Below are 24,517 nucleotides of genomic sequence, written 5' to 3'. Positions count from 1 at the left end.
CAGTATTCACCTTACTAAGTCTCACGTTCTGCACTTAATCTCATCTTCTGTCTCGATGATTCCTACATAGAAAGGATGGGGACCTTTTTGGACACACTGTTACGGGCTGAATACAAGAACTGAACACTCCTGAAATACAGTTTTAAATCCATGGAGAAAAGACGTCACAGATATTAAATGTCATTTATTTATCTATTCATCTGTTCATTCAGTAAGCAAGTAGAGGTACTCTTGCCAGGGGCAAGAGTTACTTGGATCACATAGTTCAGAAAAGTCACTGATTTCTGGATAGAAAAGAAGTTGATCATCTTCAAAATAATGGCCCAGTTCTGGCTACCTCAGAGCACACAGATTAAAAAGACCATCCTTTTAGTATATCATCAGTATTAGTATTAGTATTATATTAGTATCCTTGTAGTACGTCACCAGTAACTGTGCAACATAGTCTCTGTATGTGTTTGTTTTCTTCTCCCCTTCGTGACTCTGATTTTGCTTATACATTCTAAAAATAATTAATAACCATTTACTTAGCGTCTTTTGTATACGGTGCTGGGTATATTCTATTGAGAAGAAAGGTTGGAAAAACTACAAAGAAACATTTACAAAAATCTGCATCACAGTTATGTTCTTTGAGATTAATAATCGTGAAATTGTGTTTAACGTACATCTAGACCAAAGTAGGAAATATACACAACGATAGGAACATTTTTTGAAATGTGCAATGCTCACATTTCTTTCCTTTATTGTGTCCACATTCAAATTCAGCTGACTACTCACAGAAAGGAAAAACCATTGTGTTTATATGAAACAGATCGTTAAATATAATTACATTTATGAGCAAAACTACTTAAGATCCCAAATACCAGGCTCAGAGGCAGATTATCAGACATAAAGAGGACAGTTATCAGTTTGAATTGCGCTATTTACCAGGCAGCTGCACTAAAGGTGATGGGAGTAAAGCAGCGTGCAGACACCTACCGCATTCATGTTACAGCCAATTATGTGTAAGATGGAAGAAACTGAAAAACAGGACTCTCCTAGAAAAGACAGTTGTGCTAGAAATAAGCCTTTCAGACAATTAAAATCAGCAGGAATCCTCTGTGAAAGGTTTCATTGTTTGCATTACTTGCATCCTAACGCTGAATTGCATAATAGAGTTGGTAAATGACAATATCTTATCATGTAACCCTTACTTTTTTTTTTTAACATCTTTACTGGAGTATAATTGCTTTACAATGCTGTGTTAGTTTCTGCTTTATAACAAAGTGAATCAGCTATATGTGTATATATATATATCCCCATATCCCCTCCCTCTTGCGTCTCCCTCCCACCCTCCCTATCCCACCCCTCTAGGTGGTCACTGAGCTGATCTCCCTGTGCTATGTGGCTGATTCCCACTAGCTCTCTATTTTACATTTGGTAGTGTATAGATGTCCATGCCACTGCCTCACTTCGTCCCAGCTTACCCTTCCCCCTCCCCGTATCCTCAAGTCCATTCTCTACGTCTGTGTCTTTATTCCTGTCCTGCCCCTACGTTCATCAGAACCATTTTTTTTTTTTTTTTTTAGATTTCATATATACGTGTTAGCATACGGTATTTGTTTTTCTCTTTCTGACTTACTTCACTTTTATTAACCATGTAACTTAATTCTATCTGTCCTTCACGTATCTCGGGAGACCCACAATACTTCCAAGAAGTCTCCCTGGTCTCTTCCAGTCTCACTGATCTGCCCTTTACCTGGGTCTCTCTGGCACTCACGATCTACCCCACTCTTGTTGGGACACATCCTCCTATGTTGCCTTGTTGTTTCCTCTGCTCATTTCCCATCCCTCCGTATAGAGTGTGAATTGCAGAAGGTCAGAGAACATGCCTCGTGCTGGTTGGAGCTCATAGCTGGCACGATAGGGCTACAGGCACTGGATAAAGGAGAAAGGGAAGGAAAGAGAGCAAGTGGAGGAAAGGGGGAAGGAGGAGGAGAGAGGGGAGGGCAGGGAAGGGAGAGGAGGGACAGCAAGATGAGGACGGATGAGGGATCAGAGATGAGGGCGGGGGAGCACGCATGCAACAGGGGATGCACCCATTGCACAGAGGAAACCGAGTCTATCGGCTCAGATCCTGATCAACGCCAATCCCCTGCTGACTGGAAGAGGCGTGTCAGAGCATCTGCTGCCAGTGATCGCTGGAGAGAGAATGCTTACAGCCCCTGAAATAGCTTTACTTCTGAAAAGACACACTTTTATCCGGTTGAAGTTTCATTTGTCTTCTTTTTTATTGAAGTATAGTTGATTTACAATGATTCAGGTATACAGCAAACTGATTCACATCCTTTTTCATTGCAGGTAATTACAAGATACTGAGTATAATTCCCTGTGCTGTACAGTAGGTCCTTGTTGGTTATCTCTTTTATATATAGTAGTGTATATCTGTTAATCCCAATTTCCCAATTGATTCCTCCCCCCCCTCCACCTTTCCCCTCCGGAACCATAAGTTTGTTTTCTATGTTTTCTCTGGGTCTATTTCTGTTTTGTAAATCAGTTCGTTTGTATCATTTTTTTTAGATTCCTCATATCAGTGATATCACATGAAATTTGTCTTTCTGTCTGACTTACTTCACTTAGTATGATAATCTCTGGGTCCATCCGTGTTGCTGCAAATGGCATCGTTTCATTCTTTTTTATGGCTGAGTAGGATTCCACTGTATGTACGTGCCACATCTTCTTTAACCATTCCTCTGTTGACGGACATTTAGGTTGCTGCCATGTCTTGGCTATTGTAAATTTGTCTTCTACGCTTATGAATTGAACGTGTCCATACCACAGAGTGTGTTAAAAGTTTATTGACTTAAACGTATCTGAGACTGAGGAAAGTTTCAATGTATATTACAATTTAATAGAATTGTAAAAATGTATCATATTCTCAATAGATTTTTACTAGCTAAGTTTTCTCTTTGACAAACACTGATTTTGTTCAGCGCGCCATATTTGATCAATTCAAGGCATTGAGATCATTAATTGCCCCACATGAGTGCTTACTGGCAAGGTTCTTAAAAAATACAAGAACCTCAAATTCACAATGCAGATATAAAAAATAATTCGAATATCCAAATAATAGATATAGTCTACTAGTATCTTTATTCACAAACACAAATTATATTTTTTTCAAGTAAAATGATCTAGGGATTCATTATGATTATAACTGCATATTTTTACTCATAGAGATATATAATAGTAATAAATATAGATATGTGCGTACATAGGGTGCACATTATAGTTTTGAAAATGACTTTCACATGCATCATTTCATTTGATTCTCACTAAAACTGAAGCAGACCAGACAGATCTTATGATACGCACTTTCTGAAGTAGGACACAGTCACACAATGATATTAAGTGACTCGCCCCAGGTCACACAGAGATAGGGAGAGAGGGAAGAAAGGAGAGAGGGAAGATAGAAGAGAGGAAAGGAAAGAGAAATGGAAAACTAGTGAAAATGAATATGTTAAAGGCTTTATTCTCACTTATCTTATTTCCCCAGTGACAATATTCTCAAAATTCTAGTAAGGTTCTACCTTGTAAACTGATGGTCCCAGAGTCACAAACTCAAGGACAAAAGGTAGGCTTCCTTTAGATGTGGTTTATTAAATCAAATTCTTTATTAAAAACAGATTTGTACTAAAATGTACAAATGCTCAATCTTTCACAACTTGTATTTTTAGTTTATTTATGTGATGCCAATATTGCCAGTTCCTTCTTTTAAGGGAAAGAGGAGAGAAGAGAGCCTTTCCCTAGCACATTTTCTTGGAATCTCAGAAATGGTCTTCCCATTATTATTTTTACATAATGTCCATTTATGATATAGCTTTTATAAACTATTAAGAAACGATTTGACCTTTGGGTAAAAGTTGTTTTGTTTTGTTTTGTTTTCCTGATATATGTGTGTGTGCGAGAGGGAGAAAGAAAGGCCGGGGGGAGGAGAAAGATTTTACATATTGCTTATTTTGGCCAAATAAATCTTATTTTTACTATTTTTTACATTGTTGAAATTTGTATATGATATCCATTTATAAATTCGCTTCTATATGGAGTATATTTACCCAAGCAAGAATAAATGAAGTGTAGTTAAATCCAGAGCTTGGAAAGAAGAATGAAGGAGGGGAGGAAGGAAGGGAGGAAGGGAGGGAGGGAGGGAGGGAGAGAGGGAGGGAGGGAGGGAGGGAGGAAGGAAGGAAGGAAGGAAGGAAGGAAGGATGGAAGGGAGGGAGGGAGGGAGGAAGGAAGGAAGGAAGGATGGAAGGGAGGGAGGGAGGGAGGAAGGAAGGAAGGAAGGAGATAGATTTCTTTCTCACAGAACAGTCACCAGCCTGTTTTGTCTTTATAAAGCAGGTTGCATTCCGAGGAGAGAGCCGGCTTCCTTACAGCACTATTGATGTGTTACAAATTGCTATTGGCCACTGACCCGGAGCCATCTGCTGTGCAAGATTAAACTATTCTGTGCTCACCAGTGCGAAACCTGGACTTCTTGCCTCTGGAAAGATGATCTTGAGGCAGATTTGAGAAACTTACTATGCTACTGATATCTTGAGAATATAGAAATATTTAAGCAATAGGATTTCTTTTTCTTTCTATTTTCTTGACACTTTTGAAGCAGCATCTACTCCAAACTGCTTAGGGATAGTGTTTCTTGTTTTAAGTACACCAATTTGAGGTCCCATCACTAAGTTCATGTCCATCCTTTGACCCGACAGAAATATGTGTAATTCTATTAAATTGACTTAGAAAAATATTCACCTTTGGATCACCAAGAACCAAAGCATCTTGGAGTCTGACACGCTTGGTTCTCAATACGAACCCCCTCCACTGTAATTCCTACTTCTATCAATCAAGATGATTCTGAGGTAAGTAAGGAAGAGCTCTAAAGAAGGTCCCATAAATGGTTATTCCCTTTGGAATACGATTTTGCACAACTTTTTTTTTTATGTGTCTATCCTTAGGGGTTGCTTTTTCCTTTGTTTTGACTTTATCCCATTTTCAAGTAATAATTATTCACAGACAAAACAGGTGCAACTGTCTCAGTCACATTACACATAGTAAATGGAAGCTATAATTCAGGGGTAAGAAATACCTCTCTGTTCAAGTTGTAGAGAAATGCTTTCAGCAGGATATTTAAGGTTGCCCAGGATTTCCCTGATGGGGGCTGTGAATTTTTCCTGCCTCTTTTGACAGGGAGATATACTGAGAAGACTTTAAAGAGTCATCATCTAAATTCAGGACATCGAAACTTCTAGGGAGATGCTCTTCCCATTTCGGTTTGAAACTTTTTTGATAACGAGCTCCCTATGTTTGAAAATTGTCTTTTCCTTTCCTTGGATTTATTAGAGCTCATATTTACATTAAATTATGAGGCATGTGGAGTACGCCTTAATACAATCTCCTTCCATCCTTTCCATTGGTCCAAGGTTGACTACCAAGAGATAACAAAATAGGTATAATAATAGTTTTTCTACAGGAAAGGTACAACATTCTCCCTGCCCTTTTCTCGGGTAAACCTTCCCAGGATGTACTTTTCCATTGCTCTATACAGGTTTAACCAATCTGGCTTATTTCCTCTGTACATGTTCCAGCTTGTCAAACCCTTAATTATTTAAGACCCCCGGCAATGAATACACTACTCAGAATGTGAACGCATCTACTTAGGACATTAGATATTAGTTTCAATTTCTATAGCACTTCTGCATTCATCCTGGTGACACTGGGCTCATATGTTGAGCATTAGACAACCAGCACTCGCATATTTATTCCAAATGTTCTGTTGTCAGGACATGTCTTTGACATTCTAAACTTGTGCCATTGATATGTTGAATCCACCAAAAAGGCTTACAATTCTCCCTGATAAATTCTCCCTTGTCAACCTTGGCCCCAAATATCAACCTATCAAGATGTTTAAAATGTTTATCTAAATCATCTGAAATATCCATTGTTATAACTCAGCCCTTCCCTCCTAAGTATACATCATCCATTCATGTAGGAGACATGCCAGGACTAACCATTCATGATATACCCAAACTGCAAACTAAAACTCCAAAGCCCAGCAACAGTAGAATGGATAAATACATTCTGGTATATTCCTAAGAAGACTTATATCCATCAGTGAAATTGAATAACCTACAACTCATGCAACAAACATCAATGATTCCATTCACATAAAGTTCACAATCAGTCTGAAGAAAACCACGGTGTTCAGGTGCGCAGAGATGATAAAACTCTACAGAAGAGAAAATGAAATAAATACCATAAAAGGACAGACAGTGAGTAGTGGAGTTGCTTACAACAGTTTATTTCTAGATACATGAGTTTACCTTATAATAATTTGTTAAGTATGTTAAATTTGTTAATTTGTTATACTCTTAATATATGCATTTTCTCTACAGTGTTGTAATTGTCAAAATATATTAAGACTACATTAAAAGAATTAATTAGAATGGTCATTCTTTTATAACCCACAAATATTCTAGGTCAGAGGTAGTATGTGGTGAGGGGTGTGTTTCAGGTGCTGTTTGATCATGGTGTAAGCCCCTTTCTCAGCTCATTCAAATTCTGCTCTGTCTTGTGGTAGCTTTATTCATAGGCTATTTCTGCCATGATAGCAACAATGACCACAGTGGGATAATGTGTGTCCATGGGGGAGGGAGGCTGGGAAAGAGTCTGGGATTGGGGGGGGTGGGGGGGGGCACTTGCTCTCAGTAACGGAAGCAAAGTCCTGAGCCACACTTGGTTGGATCACATTCTTAACCCTGGAAAATCACCAGAGCAAGCGGAACACTGTTGTTAGTATTATTATGCTGCTAAACCAAAGCCAATCATGGTCTACTTCCAGAGTTTGATTTGGGTTAACTGTACCCAAACCAAGTGCGTACTGTGCAATGGAAAAAAGGGTGAAAGGAACGGTGATTTACATGCAATCACGTCGCACACATACATGTATACATAACCATACACACCCATACATACAGAAAACGTTACAGAGGAGTACACACCAAGGTGTAAGAGTACATTTCCACACAGTAATGTATATAAAATAGATAAACAACAAGGACCTACTGTAGAATGCAAGGAACTATATTCAATATCTTGTAATAATCTACAATGGAAAAGAATCTGAAAAAGAATATATATATATATATAATGGAAAAGAATCTGAAAAAGAATACATGTGTGTGTGTATATATATATTATATACATATGTATAACTGAATTACTTTGCTGTACACCTGAAACTAACACAACACTGTTAATCAACGATACTGCCATAAAAAAAGAGTACATTTCCATAGAGTAGAGGGAATATAAACTATTTCATTTTCTTCTTTTGATTTACACCGACTTTGCGGTGTTTATCTAACAGCCACATACCTGTGTCTCTGGTTTCTGCATTAGTGTGATTTCTGCTCTTTTCAGGTTGTACGTGTGTCTTATGAGTGATGTTTGTCTGGGATTCCATTTCCGTTTCCGTCTCCTATTCCTTAATGATCTGACCTTGATCAATCCTCTACTTAGAATCTTTCCTATAATTATCAGATCTCTCCAACTATGTCTCATTAAAGTTGATCTCTGATTGCCCAAAGCTGACACTAGTCAATTAACTATTTTGCTCTGCAGGCAACCTGGCTCAGTTCAACCTCCCTTACCTCACCATGTTCCCCTGTTCACAGATATGGGCCACAGTCGATCAGGGCAATGATGCCTTCTGTCAAACACAAGAAAGTTTTCCGGATGCCCTGTTAAAATCAAACTAAACTCCAGTCTATACAGTGACATTAGAAAGACAGTGACATTAGCAAGAAGCCTCAGCCCTTATTCGCCCACAGAGACACTGGTTTTGACAGAATAAGAAGCAAACTTTGACAGGATTTCATGAAAAAGAGTGACCCAAAAGTAGCAGGAGATTTCAATATCTGTGTGATGGTTAATTTTACGTGTCAATTTGAGTGGGCCATGGGGTTCCCAGATTAAACATTGTTTCTGGGTATGTCTGTGAAGCTCCTTCCAGATAGGATTAGCATTTTACTTGGTAGACTCAGTACTAAGTAGATGGCCTCCCCAGGGTGGGTGGGCACCATCCAATCCCTTGAGAACCTGAATAGAACCAAAGGCAGAGGAAGAAGGAATTCACCCCTTATTCCTACATACCTGTTTGAGCTGAAATATCTCATCTTACCTCCTCTTGCCCTTGGACTGAGATTTACACCATCTGCTCACCTAGTTCTCAGGCTTGCAGACTAAGAACGAATTACACCTCCAGCTTTCCTGGCCCTTCAATTTGCAGACGGTGTATCATGGGACTCTTTGGCCTGCAAATTGCATGAGACAATTCCTAGTAAAAAAAAATCTCCTTTTCTATCCCATTGGTTCAGTTTCTCTGGATAACCTTGACTAATATATCCCCACTTTCAATAATGGCTAGAACAACCAGACAGAAGACCAACAAGGAAAGAGAGCACTTGAACATTATAGACCAATACATCCTAACAGGCATATACAGAACACTCCACCCAGCAAGAGCAGCACACACATTTTTCTCAAGTACACACAGAACATTCTCCAGAACAGATCACATATTAGAACATGTTAGACCACAAAACAAGTCTTACAAATGTAAGAAGATGGAAATCATACCAATTGTCTTTTCTGACCAAAACAGAATGAAACTAAAAAATCAGTATCAGAGGAATAACTGGAATATTAACAAATATGTGGAAATTGAACAACATACACTTGAAATACCAGTGGGTCAAAGGAAACATCACAAAGGAAATGAAACTAAAAAATCAATACCAGAGGAATAACTGGAATATTAACAAATATGTGGCAATTAAACAACATACACTTGAAATACCAGTGGGTCAAAGGAAACATCACAAAGGAAATTAGAAAATACCTTGAGACAAATAAAAGCAAAACCACAACATACCAAAGCTATGGGATGCATTAAGTCAGTACCAAGAGAAAAGTTTATAGCAGTAAACATCTACATTCAAAAAGAAGAAAGATCTTAAATCAACAACATAACTTTACACATCAAGGAACTAAGGTGAAAGAAAAGCACAAACTGAGCCAAAAATTAGCAGAAGGAAGGAAATAATAAAGATTAGAGCAGAAATAAATGAAATAGAGAATGGGAAAAAAAGAGGATTAATGAAACCAAGAGCTGTTTTTTGGGGACTTCTCTGGTGGCGCAGTGGTTAGAAATCCACCTGCCATTGCAGGGGACATGGGTTCAACCCCTGGTCCAGGAAGATCCCACATGCTGTGGAGCAACTAAGCCTGTGTGCCACAGCTACCCTCTAGTGCCCGCGAGCCATAACTACTGAGCCCACGTGCCACAACTACTGAAGCCCACATGCCTAGAGCCTGTGCTCCACAACAAGAGAGGCCACCACAGTGAGAAGCCCGCGCGCTGCAGCAAAGAGTGGCCCCCGCTCACCGCAACTAGAGAGCAGGCCTGCGCGCAGCAACAAAGACCCAACGCAGTCGAAAATAAATAAATAAATAAAAATTTATGGAAAAAAAGAGTTGTTTTTTGAAACGATCAATAAAATTGACAAACCTTTAGCTAGACTAAGAACAAACAGAAAACTCAAATACATAAATGTGAAATGAAAGAGGAGATCTTGCAATTAATGTCACAGAAATTAAAAGGAGTATGAGAGACGACTATGAACAGTTACATGCCAATGTTGGATAACCTAGTAGAAATGAATAAATTTCTAAAATATACAACATGCCAATACTGAATCATAAAGAAACAAAACATTTGAGCAGACCTCTACCTAGTAAGGAGCTTGAATTAGTAATCAAAAGCCTCCAACCAAAGAAAATCCCAGGACCAGATGGCTTCACTGGAGAATTCCACCAAACATTTAAAGAAGAATTAATGCCAATCCTTCTCAAATGCTTCCCAAAAGTTGAAGAGGAAGGAACATTTTATGAAGCCAGTGTTACCCTTATACCAAGCCAAAAATACTACAAAAAAAAGAAAACTGCAGACTAATATCCATGACAAATATTGATGTAAAAATCCTCAACAAAATACCAGCAAACTGAATTCAACAACACATTAAAAGTATAATAAACCATCGCATACATGGGATTTACTCCTGAGATGCAAAGATGTTTCAATACATTAAAGTGAATTAATATAATAACTACATTAACAAAACAAAGGATAAAATTCACACGATCATCTCAAATGACACAGAAAAAGCGCTTGACAAAAGTCAACAGCCATTCATGGTAAAAATGCTCAACAAACTAGGAACAGAAGGAAGTCACCTCAACATAAAAAGCCATGTATGAGAAGCCCACAGCTAACATCATACTCAATGGTGAAAAAACTGAAAGTTTTTCCTCTAAGATGAGGAAGAAGGCAAGAATGTCTATTCCTATTACTTCTATTCAACATAGTACTGAAGGTCCTAGCCAGAGCAATTAGGCAAGAAAAAGAAATCAAAGACATCCAAATTGAAAAGGAAGAAGTAAAATTATCTCTGTCACCAACAAGTTCTTATTTATTAATCATAATCAAATCCACCATAGCACTTCCTCTCATTACTTAGATTTTGCAACAGTAAGCTTGTTAGAAGGCAACTCAAACTTTTTTAAGTAACCTATACTTTCACAGAATGAAACTTTCCGCAGAAGTCTTAATATGTTAAAGTCTTCTCCACAGCGGGCTAACAGCACCTGCAGTTCACGAAGTCCTGCTTGGTGATAAGCCCTGAGCTAAGGAGATACTGACATTTTTATCTAATTTAATCCCACGTTTAACCCTACAATGCGGGTGCTTTGCTCATCCCATTTCACAGATGAGGCCTAAAAAGGGTTTTCACATGTATACATGGTCCCAGAGAAGTAGAAGTAGAATTGGAATTCCAACATATGCTTGTTCACCTCAAATTCACCCTCTCACTGACCATTTATACTACATTGTGATTTCGTGCCTCAATGCCTCTGTTACCCCCTATATTAGAAAAACTCTACTTACCATCCTTATTTGAACTGTCATGTATCTATAGCTTCAGCAAACCCCTTCCTGAGAAATCATGTATCTCAGGTCCACTCTGAAACACTGTTATTCCTTTCTACATGCTATAAAGTGAAAATAGCAACCTAAAACCTATGAAATATTTCACAGTACTCTGTCCAACTAAATTTCTTTCTTCCCTATGTCAAAGTTCTTTGGTCTTGTTTTTGCATTTAGTTTTAAATCACTGAAATAAATGTAAAGTGAATGACTTGCTGTTCCAAATTATAAAGATAAAAGGCATATTAATACACTTTTTAAAAGAAGATTTGGGAGTTCATGAAATGATTTCTACCCAGGGACTCCCAATCACATATTACTGAGCTGCTTATAATCAAGAATCTAAATTAGAAAGAAAATGAGTAAGTCTGAACAGGACTTTATCATTCATAAAGGGATTATTTAATATTTCAAATGTGTTCATTAAAGGCACACAGTGCCACAGGCTAGAGGCTTTAACCTCCCAAGCTTATTTTTAATTCCAGTGATAAAATGAAAAAGAAGGCGTTCAACACTTTATTTATAGAAAAAGGGATATCCACATGCCTACTTTTTATGTATAATTCAATTCCGCTTATAAGAATTTGAACATCAAACTCACCCTTATCCATACCTACAATCACATTTTTTAACCAAAAATGCCCACAGTGATTCTTATGAGGACTTACCTGATTTAGCAACGTTACTTAATACTAGTGATGCCTAACATGGTAGTTACTCATGGATAAGTGAGAAGCATCAAAAGCTGAAGAAATAAATACACGAGCTCAACCATCTGAATAAGGTATGGGCTATGCCTTCATGTTTTCTTCTTAAAATTCAGTAAATCAACTTATCTTAATGTGTCTAGTTTTTCCTGGTATTACAATGATTTACCAAAGTCAGTTTCCATATAAATTTGCCTAATTACACTTCAGGTCCCATTGTTCCTCTAGAACAGACACTGCAAAGATTTTCTGCAAAGGGCAAGATAGTAAATATTTTAGGCTACAAGGGCCACAGGGTCTCAGTAGGTCACACATCATCCTTTGTTGGCTTATTGTTTTTTGTTTATTTGTTTTTACTATCCTTTAAAACATAAACAGTGTGTCCAGCTTACAGGCTGGACACAAGCAGGACACAAGTTATATTTGGCCCTTGGGCTACAGTTTGTTGCCCCTGGCTGTGATGGTTTCCTATAAGGCACTTGTTAAAGAGGAAAAAAAAAATTTTTTTCTCTTAAGGAGAAAGAACCTGGATTTTTGCTGACTGATAAGAGCACAAGGTTTAATAATTAAACTTCTATACAACTTGATCTCCCACAAGCCAGCGGTACAACTCTGAATAAATTACTCAGTCTCTCTGGGTTTTCTTTTCTGATTTATCTGTAAAATGAGCAGACGATTTTCACGGGAGGGTGAAGGAGACAGAGAGTCAGAGAGATCAATGGGATGTGGGGTGATGGGAGAGAGGAGAGCTGTAGTAAAAAGTGGGATGAGGGTCCACGTGATCAGAGCTTGGGCGCTGTGGGAGCTGGAATCTCCAAAGGGCGTTTTTAGGCAGCTTGCCTTCTGCCACATGCAGTGCTTATACCCATTCACGTAACATCCACAAAATCTAGACACTTACACAGAGATGAATAAGGAAGTCTAAATCACAGCGCAGCTGTAAGTCAGACATTCAACCACAGTGGGTAGCACTACGAGTTAGTGTTACCAAGTCCAAGTTCCTACTGCTCGCCACAGGACAGGCCAATAAATCGAGAGATTAGTTGCCGGGGCAAGGAATACCAACTTCATTCGGAAAGCCAGCCGACAGAGAAGATGGTGAACTGGTGTCCCAAAGAACCATTTTGCCTGAGATAGAATTCAGGCTTCTTTTATACTAAAAGGGGAGGGAGTAGAGTCAAACATTTCCTGATCAGCCTTTGGAGGGGATGTGTTCATTTCTTCCTGCCTGCAGCCATTCACAGGTGAGCTTGGTCAGGATGTCTCCTGCGAGCTAAACAGAGGTATCTTAGCTTAACGCTCATTACCTGGGAGACAGGGTCCCCGGAGACGGGCCAGTAGGTAGAATTTAAGCTTACAGGCAACATCCCTTTAGTAATGAACTTGTAACAGAATACAAAAGGTTCTTCCCTATTACTTTAGCACAAGATGTGCCTAAGGAGAGGTCAAAAGAGGGGCATCTCCAGCGGGAATTTCTGGGGGAAGATGTTCTGGATTTGACTCCAGCTGAGCAAAGAGAGAAGCAGCACATTCCCAGCATGAAGGAGCATGAATAAAGTCTGTGCATTAAGAAATGCTAAGTTCCACGTGGAGGATTACAGGCAGCTCGGTGCGGTCCCGGTGGGGGACGCGAGTCAGGAGAGTTGAGAGGAGGCTGGAGGGTGGGCAGGATGGAGTCATGAAGGATAATGTAGGTCGTGCAGAGGAGCACACGCGCCGCAGGGTGGGTGACAGGAAATCACTGAGGTCTTTTCAACAGGAGGTCTCAGGGCCAAACTCACATTTATGGTGAACCACCCCAGCATCTGTAAGACTGCATGTGAGGGGACAGGCTAGAGCAGGAAGATGAATTAGAAACTGATCCCTAGCCCTGGCGGGGCATGACGAAGCCCCGGCTAAAAGGTCATAAAAGGTCAGAATAGAGAAGGTTCATCTCAGCAACACTTACAAGATAGATTGTAAAGACTTGAGGACTGATGTGGGAAGTTGGGGGAGGGAAAGGGAAGAGCGAATAAATGAGGAGACTGTGGACGGTGCTTCCACCACTAGGGCTGGAAAGAAAACCCAGGAATCACAGAGGCGGGCATGGAGACAGTAAGCGAGACTGTGGACTCCAGGGTGGACACGTGAAGTCAGATGTGGTGTAGAACACCCAGGAAGGACAGGACATCCGGGTAAGGTGTCCTGCAGGCAGACATGTGTCTCAAAGTACAAAGAGAAGTCAGGATCGGGGCTGCAGGTCTGGAGCTCGGCCACACGCACATAGAGAATGGAGGAGAAACCTCGTGCAACATGGAAAGTAGGAGAAGCAAAGGTCCAAAGGGAGAGTGTGAAGGAACCGTCATGAGGAGATGGACAAGGAAAGCAGAGACAGGGAAGGAGACACGGAGGAACCAGGGGCAGCGAAAGGTGAGACTCGGCTGTCCAATGCTGGCCACTGCGCGGGACAGAAGCGGGGGCACACGTTCGGCAGCATCGCCTGTATCGAAGCTGAACGGCAAAGGGTGGAGGGATGAACTCTAATGGGGTGGAGTGGTGCCGACACTCAGCCCCAGTTTCTTCCACATCCACAGAAATAAACACGTTGCAGAAATTATAAAGACCAGGCTATTTAAAAGAGTTCTTTTTAACACGATTGTCCATAAAGTATTGTAATCCTGTGTAAGACCTAAACTAAATCGGTTGATAAGATCCTGCCATCCACAGTTCATAATCTCTTCAAAAATACCAATATTTTTTTATGCACACTTTTGGCTACAACTAGATAATGTGAATCTAAACTTCCTTAAACAAATAGCCTGGTTTATTGGCAAGTCTTCCCAGTTACTATGATCAAACATGAAAGAAACCAAGTAAGAAAATCTTTGCAGATTCCTATAGAAGGTAAGGAAGAGGTGGCTCTAGCAGGCCGAGGAGACTCCGTGTGAACTCCTGAAAGACCACTGTGCCGTGGCTGGCAAAGGCAGTCGGCATGGAAATGCCTCGGGGCTGGTGGGCAGAGCCCTACGTCCCACCCCAGACTCTGATTCTGCAGGTCTGAGGCTGGCTAAGGAGTCCACTCTTACGGGCACCTCTGGGGGATCCAGAGTTAGCACGTCACCCTAGTCCCTAGGGGTCCATGACCTTCCTTCCTAAGTCAAGTTACTGTGTACGCGAAAGGCCACTCATTCTCGGGAGACATCACAACAAAACTGTTAATAAGCATTTACCACTTTACTCCGTCTAAAAATCACTGACTTTGAAAAAAGTCCACGCTTCAAGAAGGCAGCTGAGTATAAACACTCAGTTTAAATAAACTCACCCGTTCAGTATACTCTAAAGGCACTGACCGAATTCTTATTGAGGACCACATCCCAGACCCGCCATTGGGACAGGAAGGTGAAAACAGAGCCGAGAAAGGCAAACTTACATCATAATTGCCCACCTGTAGGTGAGCTCTGGAAGAGCATCCAATTTCGCCTGGGGTCACCTCTACAAGGGACAAGGAACGCTATTCAGAGATCTGCAATAGGAAATGCAGAATCAATGACCACGCCCACCGCACATCCTTCCAGGGGCAGTTGTGAGGATCCAGGGAGATCTTCCGCGGAAAAGCTTCCTACAAAACCATCAGATGTTATTACCACGAGTATCTCAGTTTCTAAGGGAGAAGACACTTTACTTCCTATGACTGCTTCCTCACCTCCATGCATTTCAGGAGAAAACGGCCCTATTTTACCACTTGGATTTTGTGTTTGTCTTTGTTTCTGGCCCACATGGGTAAACTGTGTGCCTTTTTAATCTAAATAAATAATTTTCATTTAAAGGTTTCCTGTTCTTTTGACATGCTCACTCTTTGCTCTCTGGAATTCCTACAGAAGAGTGTGTTATTCCTAGTACAGAGAAAAATACAGAACAAAGGAGTGGCCAGAAGAAGGGATGGCAGAAGGAGAAACACAGGGCAAAGGAGTGAGGAGAGGAGAGGGAGATCACTGATATAAACACTTAGCATCTACAAACGCCCTACCTTCCCACCTGACGGACACTCCTGTTCGGTGGAAAGAGCAACGCCTAGTAACCTTGCCAAGATCGAGTTCTGTGATCTTGAACAAAATGACCCAAGTCCTCTGGGCCCCCTGTTTTTCATTTGTAGTACTGGGGCTTGAGCAGGTCATCTTACAAGTTCCTTCTCACCCGGCGTTTTCTCATGCTATAAACATGAGCTGTCAATGGCCAGGATCTGCCCTGATGATAAGACCCCAAAGGGGCAGATACGCTTGAGGTGCTGAGCTAACTACAGGCTCAAATTCAAAGAAACATCACACTCAAATATCCCAGTTCTACTGCAATATCTTTTGTCACGTATGCCAATGTTTTAACAAATTTAATGATCTGCAAGTCACGTACGTACATATAGGTACGCACAAATACGCATGTATAATATACGATCACATATGCACTATAGGTGTTACGGTTTTACTCAACGGATTTCATTGCTTGATTTCTTAAGGAGGAGGAAAGGTTTCTATTTTTGTTCAATCTCCCTCAAGAACATTCATACTCTGCAGTGGGCTTATAGTCAGTGGACACTCTCCTTTATCTGCGGGAGTGCTGACTTACCCATAGATCACGTTAATGGCCCGGCCCAGTGGCTACTGGAGCTGTTATCTTCAAGCATTCTCAGACCAGAGGAAACAAATCTTTAAAGTATTAACTGCACATGCAAAATAAACTAGCTATTTCAGATTAACATATACACACTACTATCTATAAAATAGATATCCAACAAGAAGGACCTACTATATAGCACAGGGAACTATATTCAATATTTTATAATAAACTTTAAGGGAAAAGAATCTATCTATCTATCTATATATATATAAACTGAATCACTGTGCTATACACCTGAAACTAACACAACATTGTAAACCAACTATACTTCAATTTAAAAAATACTTTACTTATTTTAGTGTGTACTAAACAAATCGTTTCACTCCCCCAATTTTCACAGGACATAGATAAGTTCAACCATACTATTATGCCCTTTAGATAAAATCATACTGATTAAGCTTATTTTTCCTTTAATAAATAAATATCACACTCCGAATGGTTTTTATAGCAAGTCATATATCCCTGGGGCATATCAGTACTGTCTTTAAAGCAATGGCATACATTCTGGTTTCCCAAAAGTCCGTCAACTCTAACCTCACATGCGCACACAGGTTGATCACGTGATTAGGGACCATGGCAGCGAATGTTAAGTACATGTCGCCTATGCTTGTATAATTTTAATAAAGTAAACAACTTCACACAGACCAGTAGACATGTTCTGGAGGACCCTTAACCCAAAGATGACAAACTACCTTCACAGCCTTTAAACATATCCAAAGCAAAATTTAATTTACTCTGGCCGCTATGCAGTAATCCCATAAGGAGGCAGGTGGGTCTGTGGTTGCTCCCTTCCCAGTCTCAATGGCTTTGCTTTCAGGATCTCACGGACAACTTTGGAGTCTCTTGTTCTTCCTCTTGATTCTAAGGCCATCACTAGGAAATTCGTGGATGGAGTGTAGCGACTTCATAAATACCCCCCAAGAACCCAACGCAAACATGTGCGAGACATTCTCACTTTCACCTGAGCAGAGATTCCAGACATCTCACGAGCTTCTCAAAGAAAGCCACCACTCAGGGAGGATCAGCGGTTCCCGGAGAGTTTGCACTTGGGAGGATAAAGACCGCCCTGCGCGCCTGCCTTTCTGCCCATTGACTGCTCCGGCGAATTCACAGCAGCTAAGTTTTCCTGGCCCTGCTGAGCAAAAGACAACCCCTCCTCCCCCAGTGCCTAAACAATTCTTCCGAGTGGCAAACGCTGAACACCCAATTTAAATGCCCTTGGGTCACTCCCCCCAGACAGAGGTCTGAGCCACGAGTGAGTAGCTACAGCTTTTCGAGAAACGACAGAAACGCTAAGAGAACTTGATGAAAATCATCTCCATCACCTTTCGGGGGTATACCAGGGACCAATTAAACCCAGCGCTTTCACAGACCGCGTTGGTTTCCCCCAGCCAGGGAAGATGGGGCGGGAGCGGCGGGGGAAGCAGGACCCACGACCGAGAGCCCGGGGCGGGTACCGCGCCACCCGCCGACTTGGCCCCCCCTGTCGCCGCCGGGTCTCTAAGACAATGGAGCTGACACTGTCCCGCGGGGGTCGCGGCCAGGGGTCAGTAGATCAGTGGAAGAGGCGACAGCCTGGGGGCCCTCTTTCACTCCCACATCTTTGTTCTCTGAAGTAGTCGCTCTTTTTCGTCCCCGAAGAAAAAGAGAAAGAGGACGAACCCCCGCCGCCCCCCAGGAGTGGCCGTGTAGGGCACCGCGCCGCCCCTCCCATCTCCCGCGGCAATGAGAGGCTTCCAGCCCCTCTCAACTGCCAGGTCCTCGTCCTTTCCGGGGCTGGATCCAGAGTTCAGAGGGTTTCTGCCCTCAGCCCGCGGCCACACACCGACCGCCAGCCTCCTCTCCACGCCCCCCGCTCCGCCCTGGGACTCCGGCTGGGGACACGGCGACGCAGGTGCCAGCAGCCCGCACCCTCCTGGAGTCGCCCCGCCGACCTCCGGACCCGGAGGCCAGGCTGCCGAGCCAAGGGCCCCGCGCCGGCGACCACGCACGGCGCCTGCCGCCGGCCTTACCTGCTGGAGAAGGGTCCGCCGGAGCCGCGACCCTGCGGCTCGGCTCCTGGGCGCCCCGCGAGGGTGCGCGGTGCGCGGGTCCCCTGCGCCCGGGGCTGCGGCGCGCTCGTGGCGGGCGCGGTGCGCGCAGCCCGGCCGGCGGGGCCAGTGACCACTGCTCTCCGCCCGGCCGGCGGGGCCGGCGTAGCGGTCGGAACACGGCGTCCGCGGGCACGCTCGCCCCTCCCCGCGCGCCCGTCGGCCACGGGCTGCGCTCGGGCTCCCGGGGGCGCCGCTCCGCCCGCCGTCGCGCTGCGCGTCTCTCACGCCTCCCTCTGCGACCGCCCGGCGGCCCCTCCAGGGCGGCCGCCTCCTTCCCACGCTCTCGCGCGCTGAGGCCGCGCCTCTCTCTCCTCTCCCAGCCCCTCCGGTCCTCCCCTTCGGGCTCTCCCGCCTCTCGCTTGGCTGCGAATGTAAGAATGGGGCTCACTCTGCAAACTTTTCCGTCCGGACTTTCCAAGAAGCGAGGCAGCAGGAGGGGAAGGGGGTGGCCCGGACGCGGGTCCCCTGCGCAGTGGCCCAGAGCCGCGACCTGGCGCGGGCATCCCCCTTGGGCAGTCCAATCGAAACAAAGGCCACCTCGGGGACTGTGGCAGTTGTTACCAGAGGAGATGAGTGACCCTTTTTAAAGATACAGAGGCCATAACAGCCCTTCTCCCTCTGGTACTTGAGAGCCTCTGAGATTCTCCTGAAATCTGCTCCAAAATACGAACTGCAGCGTGGGACGACGAGCACGTGCAAGGAAAAGGCTTTCTCCAGGCAGCTGCTCTCAGGTGTAGTTTTCATGACAAAATAGAAAGCTTCCCTCCCCACTCCCCAAAATCTTGTTTTTGGTTGGTTCTGTAAACATGTTTCACTGCCCGCATTTTGCCGTGAGCGCTATATTCTATATTAATTTTAGGGTTAATGTGATATATGTACACAGATATATATATATATGTGTGTGTGTGCATACATAGATATACAGATATATATGCATATGTACAGATGTGTATGAAAACATGTGTACAGATATATAATAATACATAATAGCAAGGGTCTTGTGTATAACACATACTCAAGAACTGTTTATTCCAATGAGACCGTAACCGTGTTCATCATTAGTTATTGGATATATTTGCATAAATCATATACATGGGTATATAAAGAACAGAAGACCTAGAGAGCTCTGCATGGAATGTGAGTTTCCTTCTTAAATGACATTATCCCACTGCATGTTCAGGAAAGGATTAAATAATGATTCTGAGACACCGATTTAATTTTCACTCGTATTTCATATTTTTCTGTTATTTGAGATACAGTTTTTGAATTTCAAGATTGGATCAATGAAATGAATTCATTTATCTTGTAACTACATGAGTCTATCCGGAGATGCGTTCCCTGTATAATGTGACGAGATTAGAGGCCCGAGTCAGGTTTAATTCTTATAAAAACAATTTACAAAATCATTGAATTTGTCAAAGCAATTTAACAACAGTACTAAGAATAACGTAGACTAGTAAGAATGAATATGAATTGAAAGTAAGATATTTCAGCACCTAATTGTTTTCTTGTCCTTTTATGCCTTGGCACCAAGAAACAGAAGTGGGCTGGGAGGACTGTTCCCTATTTCTATGTTTATTGTGTTGTATAATATGTGAAACCATTCCATTTCTCTCCACATGGTAAAATTTGTATAGTAGAACCTTCCCCAGAGCTAACCTACCAAAAGTTAGCTCTGGTAACTAGCACTTACACTCTATACACATCAAATAAGAGGGGCCTATTAAAATACTAACGTGGATTCAGCATGAGCGTTTATGCTCTGTACGGCCAACACCCACCCTTACAGTTCTCAAATATAGGCTATATGTTTGTACCTATCATATATCTGTTTCTACATTAGCAGCTTATAGTTATAAGAAACTAAAAGAAAAATATGTACATAAAAACCCATAAATCGCAAACAAGATCACATTTGTATTCTAGCCATTCCCATCACATTCTACATCATGTAGTCATAACAGTGGCTTCAGATACACAACTGACTTTGTTAAGGTTTTAAAAAATGATTTTGCTAGCCAAGCATATAGGCCATATATTATTAAGAATGCCAATATTGGTTCAGTTCCCAGAGGTAATTTTTCTCTTTAAAGTGAGATATAAACTCTGGTTTACCATTGGCAAGCACTGTGTTTACAGGGAAACATCCGATTCTAGAAATAGCAATTCTTTTGCTAGCACAGAAGCGGGCATTATCCAGCTTTGCAACCCCAGGAGGTACATGGTAGTGAAAGAGGATTGCCTTAGACAGAAGCCCCGACACAGCTACTTTCACATCCTAATGTAAAGTTTTTGTCACTTTTCAGAACATAATTAGCTTCATCTTATGGAAAAGTGTGTGCGGTGAATTCTTTGTATTTTATTACACTCATATAATCCACTGTGCCTCTTACATACCTTTGTCAAATGAACTGGAAACTTAAAAATGGAAATACAGTAATTTGCCAATTCTTAACATTTTGGGGAAACAGAGACATTCATTTCCTGTAAAACAACATGTCTAGATTAAAGTTATGTCCCTGAAAGTATGCGACAGCAAAAGGAAATTTTCATATTATTGGCAAATAGCATCATTTTTAAATCAATGCACAGTTATAATTCCTGCTTCGCCAATTTGTATGCAAGTCCAGTTTCTCTATTTATTTGCTATGAACTGTTTGTGTACCCCCGAAATTCATCTGTTGACATCCTAACCCCCAAAGTGGCGGTGTTCGGAGGAGGGGCCTTTGGGAGGTGATGAGGTCATGATGGTGGAGCCCCGAGGAAGGTATTTGTGTTGAGGAGAAACGGGAGAGCTTCTTTCTCTCTGCTGTCTGCCACGTGAGGATAAATGAGAAGAGAGCCCTCTGCAACCCAGAAGAGGTCCTTCCCCCAGAGCCCAACCATGCCGGCACCCTGATCTTAGACTTCCAGGCTCCAGAAATGTGAGAAATAAATTTGTGTTGTAGATAAGCCTCCCAGCTATGCTAATTGGTCACAGCAACCCAAACTAAGCCATTTTTCTAACAATTATTGAGGGAGGGGTATTGACATCTCCAACTATAATTTTGAATTTTTGTAGTTTTCCTCGCAGTTCTGTCAGTTTTTGCTTCATGCATTTAGAATTTCTGTTTTCAGTGCATAATGTTTAAAATTGTTATATACTCCTGGTGAATCGATCCCTTTATCATTTTGAAATGATTTTTTTTACCTCTAGTATTCTTTGAGATGAAATCTACTTTTTCTGATATAGATATCTGATATCTCTAGCTTTATTTTTTAATTAGCGTTTGCATGGTGTCTCATTCCATCTTTTGACCTTTAAACTATTTGTGCCTTTACATTTAGAGTGTGATTCTGTGGGAAGAGGTCATGGAGAGGATGTGACCGCCAGTTGACTCTCGAGCTCCACTGGAGGAATCGGGGGCTCCCCACCCCCTCCCCTCCCCTTGGAATGTCCGCTCTGCCCACCGTTCAGGCAGTGGGAGCCGTGTTCAAGGATGCAGTCCTGAGAGCGCTGCGTGGCTGAGACCATCCGGATGGTACACGTGCCTGAACCCCGTTAAGGTCTTTCTATAAACTTTTATGATTCTGCTGGGCAAGTGTGGAGATCCGTTCATCTTGCAGCCCCCAGGACAAGCTTGTAGGTAAGTCTCCTTGCTTATTACACCTGCCACCTACCAGCCTGGGGTGGCTGCCTCTTTCTCGGTCTCCTTGCCCTCCAGGAGGGTGTCAGTTTCAGCTTTCGCCTGGGGAACCCTTGAAGTTGAGAACCATAATTAAGGTACATTAGTTACCATGGAGACACCGATGTCATTTGTATATGCAGAGCTTATGGACAAAAAGATGAGGCTTAGAAAACTTCAGACCTTGTGTCATGGTTATTGAGACCACATATGTGGGGTGAAATCTATTTATAAATCTCTGATTTGTTCATGAAAGTGTTTACAATTTTATAAACATACGAATGATCTGGAAACATTCTTAGTTTTAAAATATTCTTACTTTCTGAAGTATCATTGTTTTGATTTAAATATTTTTCTTCAAGTGGTAAGAACAGATTTTAATCAGTAATATACTATTACAGGAGAGAAAAGAGTTCCACTACGATTTATACAGAGGTGTGATTTAAATATATTTAATCTTTCATTTATAATTACCCATGAGTTTTATACCATCACTCCTTTCAGTTTCCAGGAGTCAGAATAGGGCAGTGGTCAGGTGGTCCTGAAAACCCCTGAAGTAAAGGAGATACTGCATTTTTCTGCTAAATTCCCTGATTAGAAAAAAAAGTTAGCATTGCTACAAAGTATAGAGTTTACATTTAAAACTATTTCAGTTACATCAAAGAGCCTGAGATGTAGCTACTTTTCACTTTATCAAACAAAAGGCAGTTTGCTTTCCTAGTGTGAGTACCAAGCATTTTGAACTGTGACACCATTTGTGTGTTTGTCACATGAGCTCTGCAGTCTGGATGTTTCTCATAAAGTGACTCCTTTTCCTCCAAGGGTCCTCGTTCTGTCCTACATACTCATCTCCTGGGTCTTGCTACCTTAGACTCAGTTCCATCCAGCCTTTATGACCACACAGACTCTGATTCCAGGTTCATCACTCCTTCAGTTACCCCAATCTTTTTATAGAGATAGACTTTTTACCTGCTGACCTAAAATGAAATGTATTTCCCAAACCAAGACTCTGAACCATGTTTTTATTTCTAGTAAAACTTCCTTCCCAGATCAGTGTCATTGGGTTGAAATTGACTCTGTCTCCATCTCTCCGAAATCCACTTAAGCTATAACTCTGTGGTTCATTTCTGCCCTGACATGGGTATTTTACTTATGACTGTATTGTTAATCCACACCAAACAGCATGGCTCTTTTCCACATCTCATCGGTGAAAACTTCGTATTTTTAAACATATGATTAAATGACCAGGATATGTGAATATACAACCCTATTATAATTCCAACAAGTCTTGTTGATTGTTCACGTATACTGACTTGATTATTGCAAAACACACTTTCAACCAGCTGAATCTGACAGATCTAGTGATTTACGTAGATATTATTGCATTTCATGCTCATTAGACAAGAAAGGTAAGACATTCATCTAAACTGTTGTCATTAAAATTATTTTTAGTAACCAAACAGCTTTCAGTTTCTCTCTTGCAGTTTTTTTTAAATTACAACACTTATAAATGAGTTCAATAGGGTATATGGTTTATGATAGATAACCACCTTCTATTTAAAATTCTGTCATCTAGAGTTTAAAAGGCAAAAGCAGTTTAGATATTTATTCTTCAAGGTCTTGAGTTCTCCTGTTCCTAACCTACCTCTAACCATGATCTTAGAGTCTTCAATGATCTTAGAAGCTCATCTATGAGCATCTGTCCAACCTCTTCCTGGTCCCCCAAATACATAACAGACAGGCACTTAAACTACCGCTCCTGCTTTCTCTGGCTACGTCAGGTGTTCTAGAAACTGTCGAAGCTGAGATGGTAGGAAGGGCATGCCAGGAAAAGACTGTTCTTGCTAAGCAAGATGGATGGGAAGCGAAGGCACCAGGCAGCTGAGAAGCATCCTAAGATCTGGTTCTGAAATTAAACGTCTCGGGGGCTTGGAGAAATGGGTTGGGAGGGTCATGTTTGGAAAGCAGAAGAAGGAAAGGTAAAGGGAGGCAACAAGACTGTCTCAGCAGTCTGCACACCTTTCGGATTCTGCTTCCTCCTTTTTTACGGACGCTTGAAAATAAGTAAGTAGGGTCAGTGACAGGCTGGTCTTAAGTATGATATGATCTTAAGTAAGACCATCACTCTTCTCCTACTAAAAAATGTTTACTTTCATATTAGTTGAAATTTCTTAGCAAGAAATCAATTTCTTCCAAAAGTAAACAGAAGATATTTAAAAACAAAAACGTTTAAGGGCATTGGAGCTGACAGAGGACAGGAAATTCACTTTTAATCAGTGTAAATGATGATTCAATGTCTTTTCCATGTTGGAAATCATGAGA

General features: G+C 41.7%; 1 protein-coding gene across 1 annotated transcript in view; it reads right to left on the bottom strand.

The window, feature by feature from the left end:
* MYO16 (myosin XVI) overlaps positions 1 to 18,948 on the bottom strand; it is a gene marked incomplete at its 3' end in the record, with an annotated part of 531,603 nt that extends 512,655 nt beyond the window's left edge. Inside the window, exon 1 of the mRNA XM_082859271.1 lies at positions 18,919 to 18,948. The remainder of the gene's footprint in view (positions 1 to 18,918) is intronic.
* Positions 18,949 to 24,517: the final 5,569 nt, after the last annotated feature.

This window comes from Leucopleurus acutus (genome assembly GCF_964270905.1).
Source record: "Leucopleurus acutus genome assembly, chromosome: 18".
Taxonomy (NCBI): Eukaryota; Metazoa; Chordata; class Mammalia; order Artiodactyla; family Delphinidae; genus Leucopleurus; species Leucopleurus acutus.
Note: the sequence above shows the minus strand (reverse complement) of the source record. Positions and strands in the feature narration are given on the sequence as shown.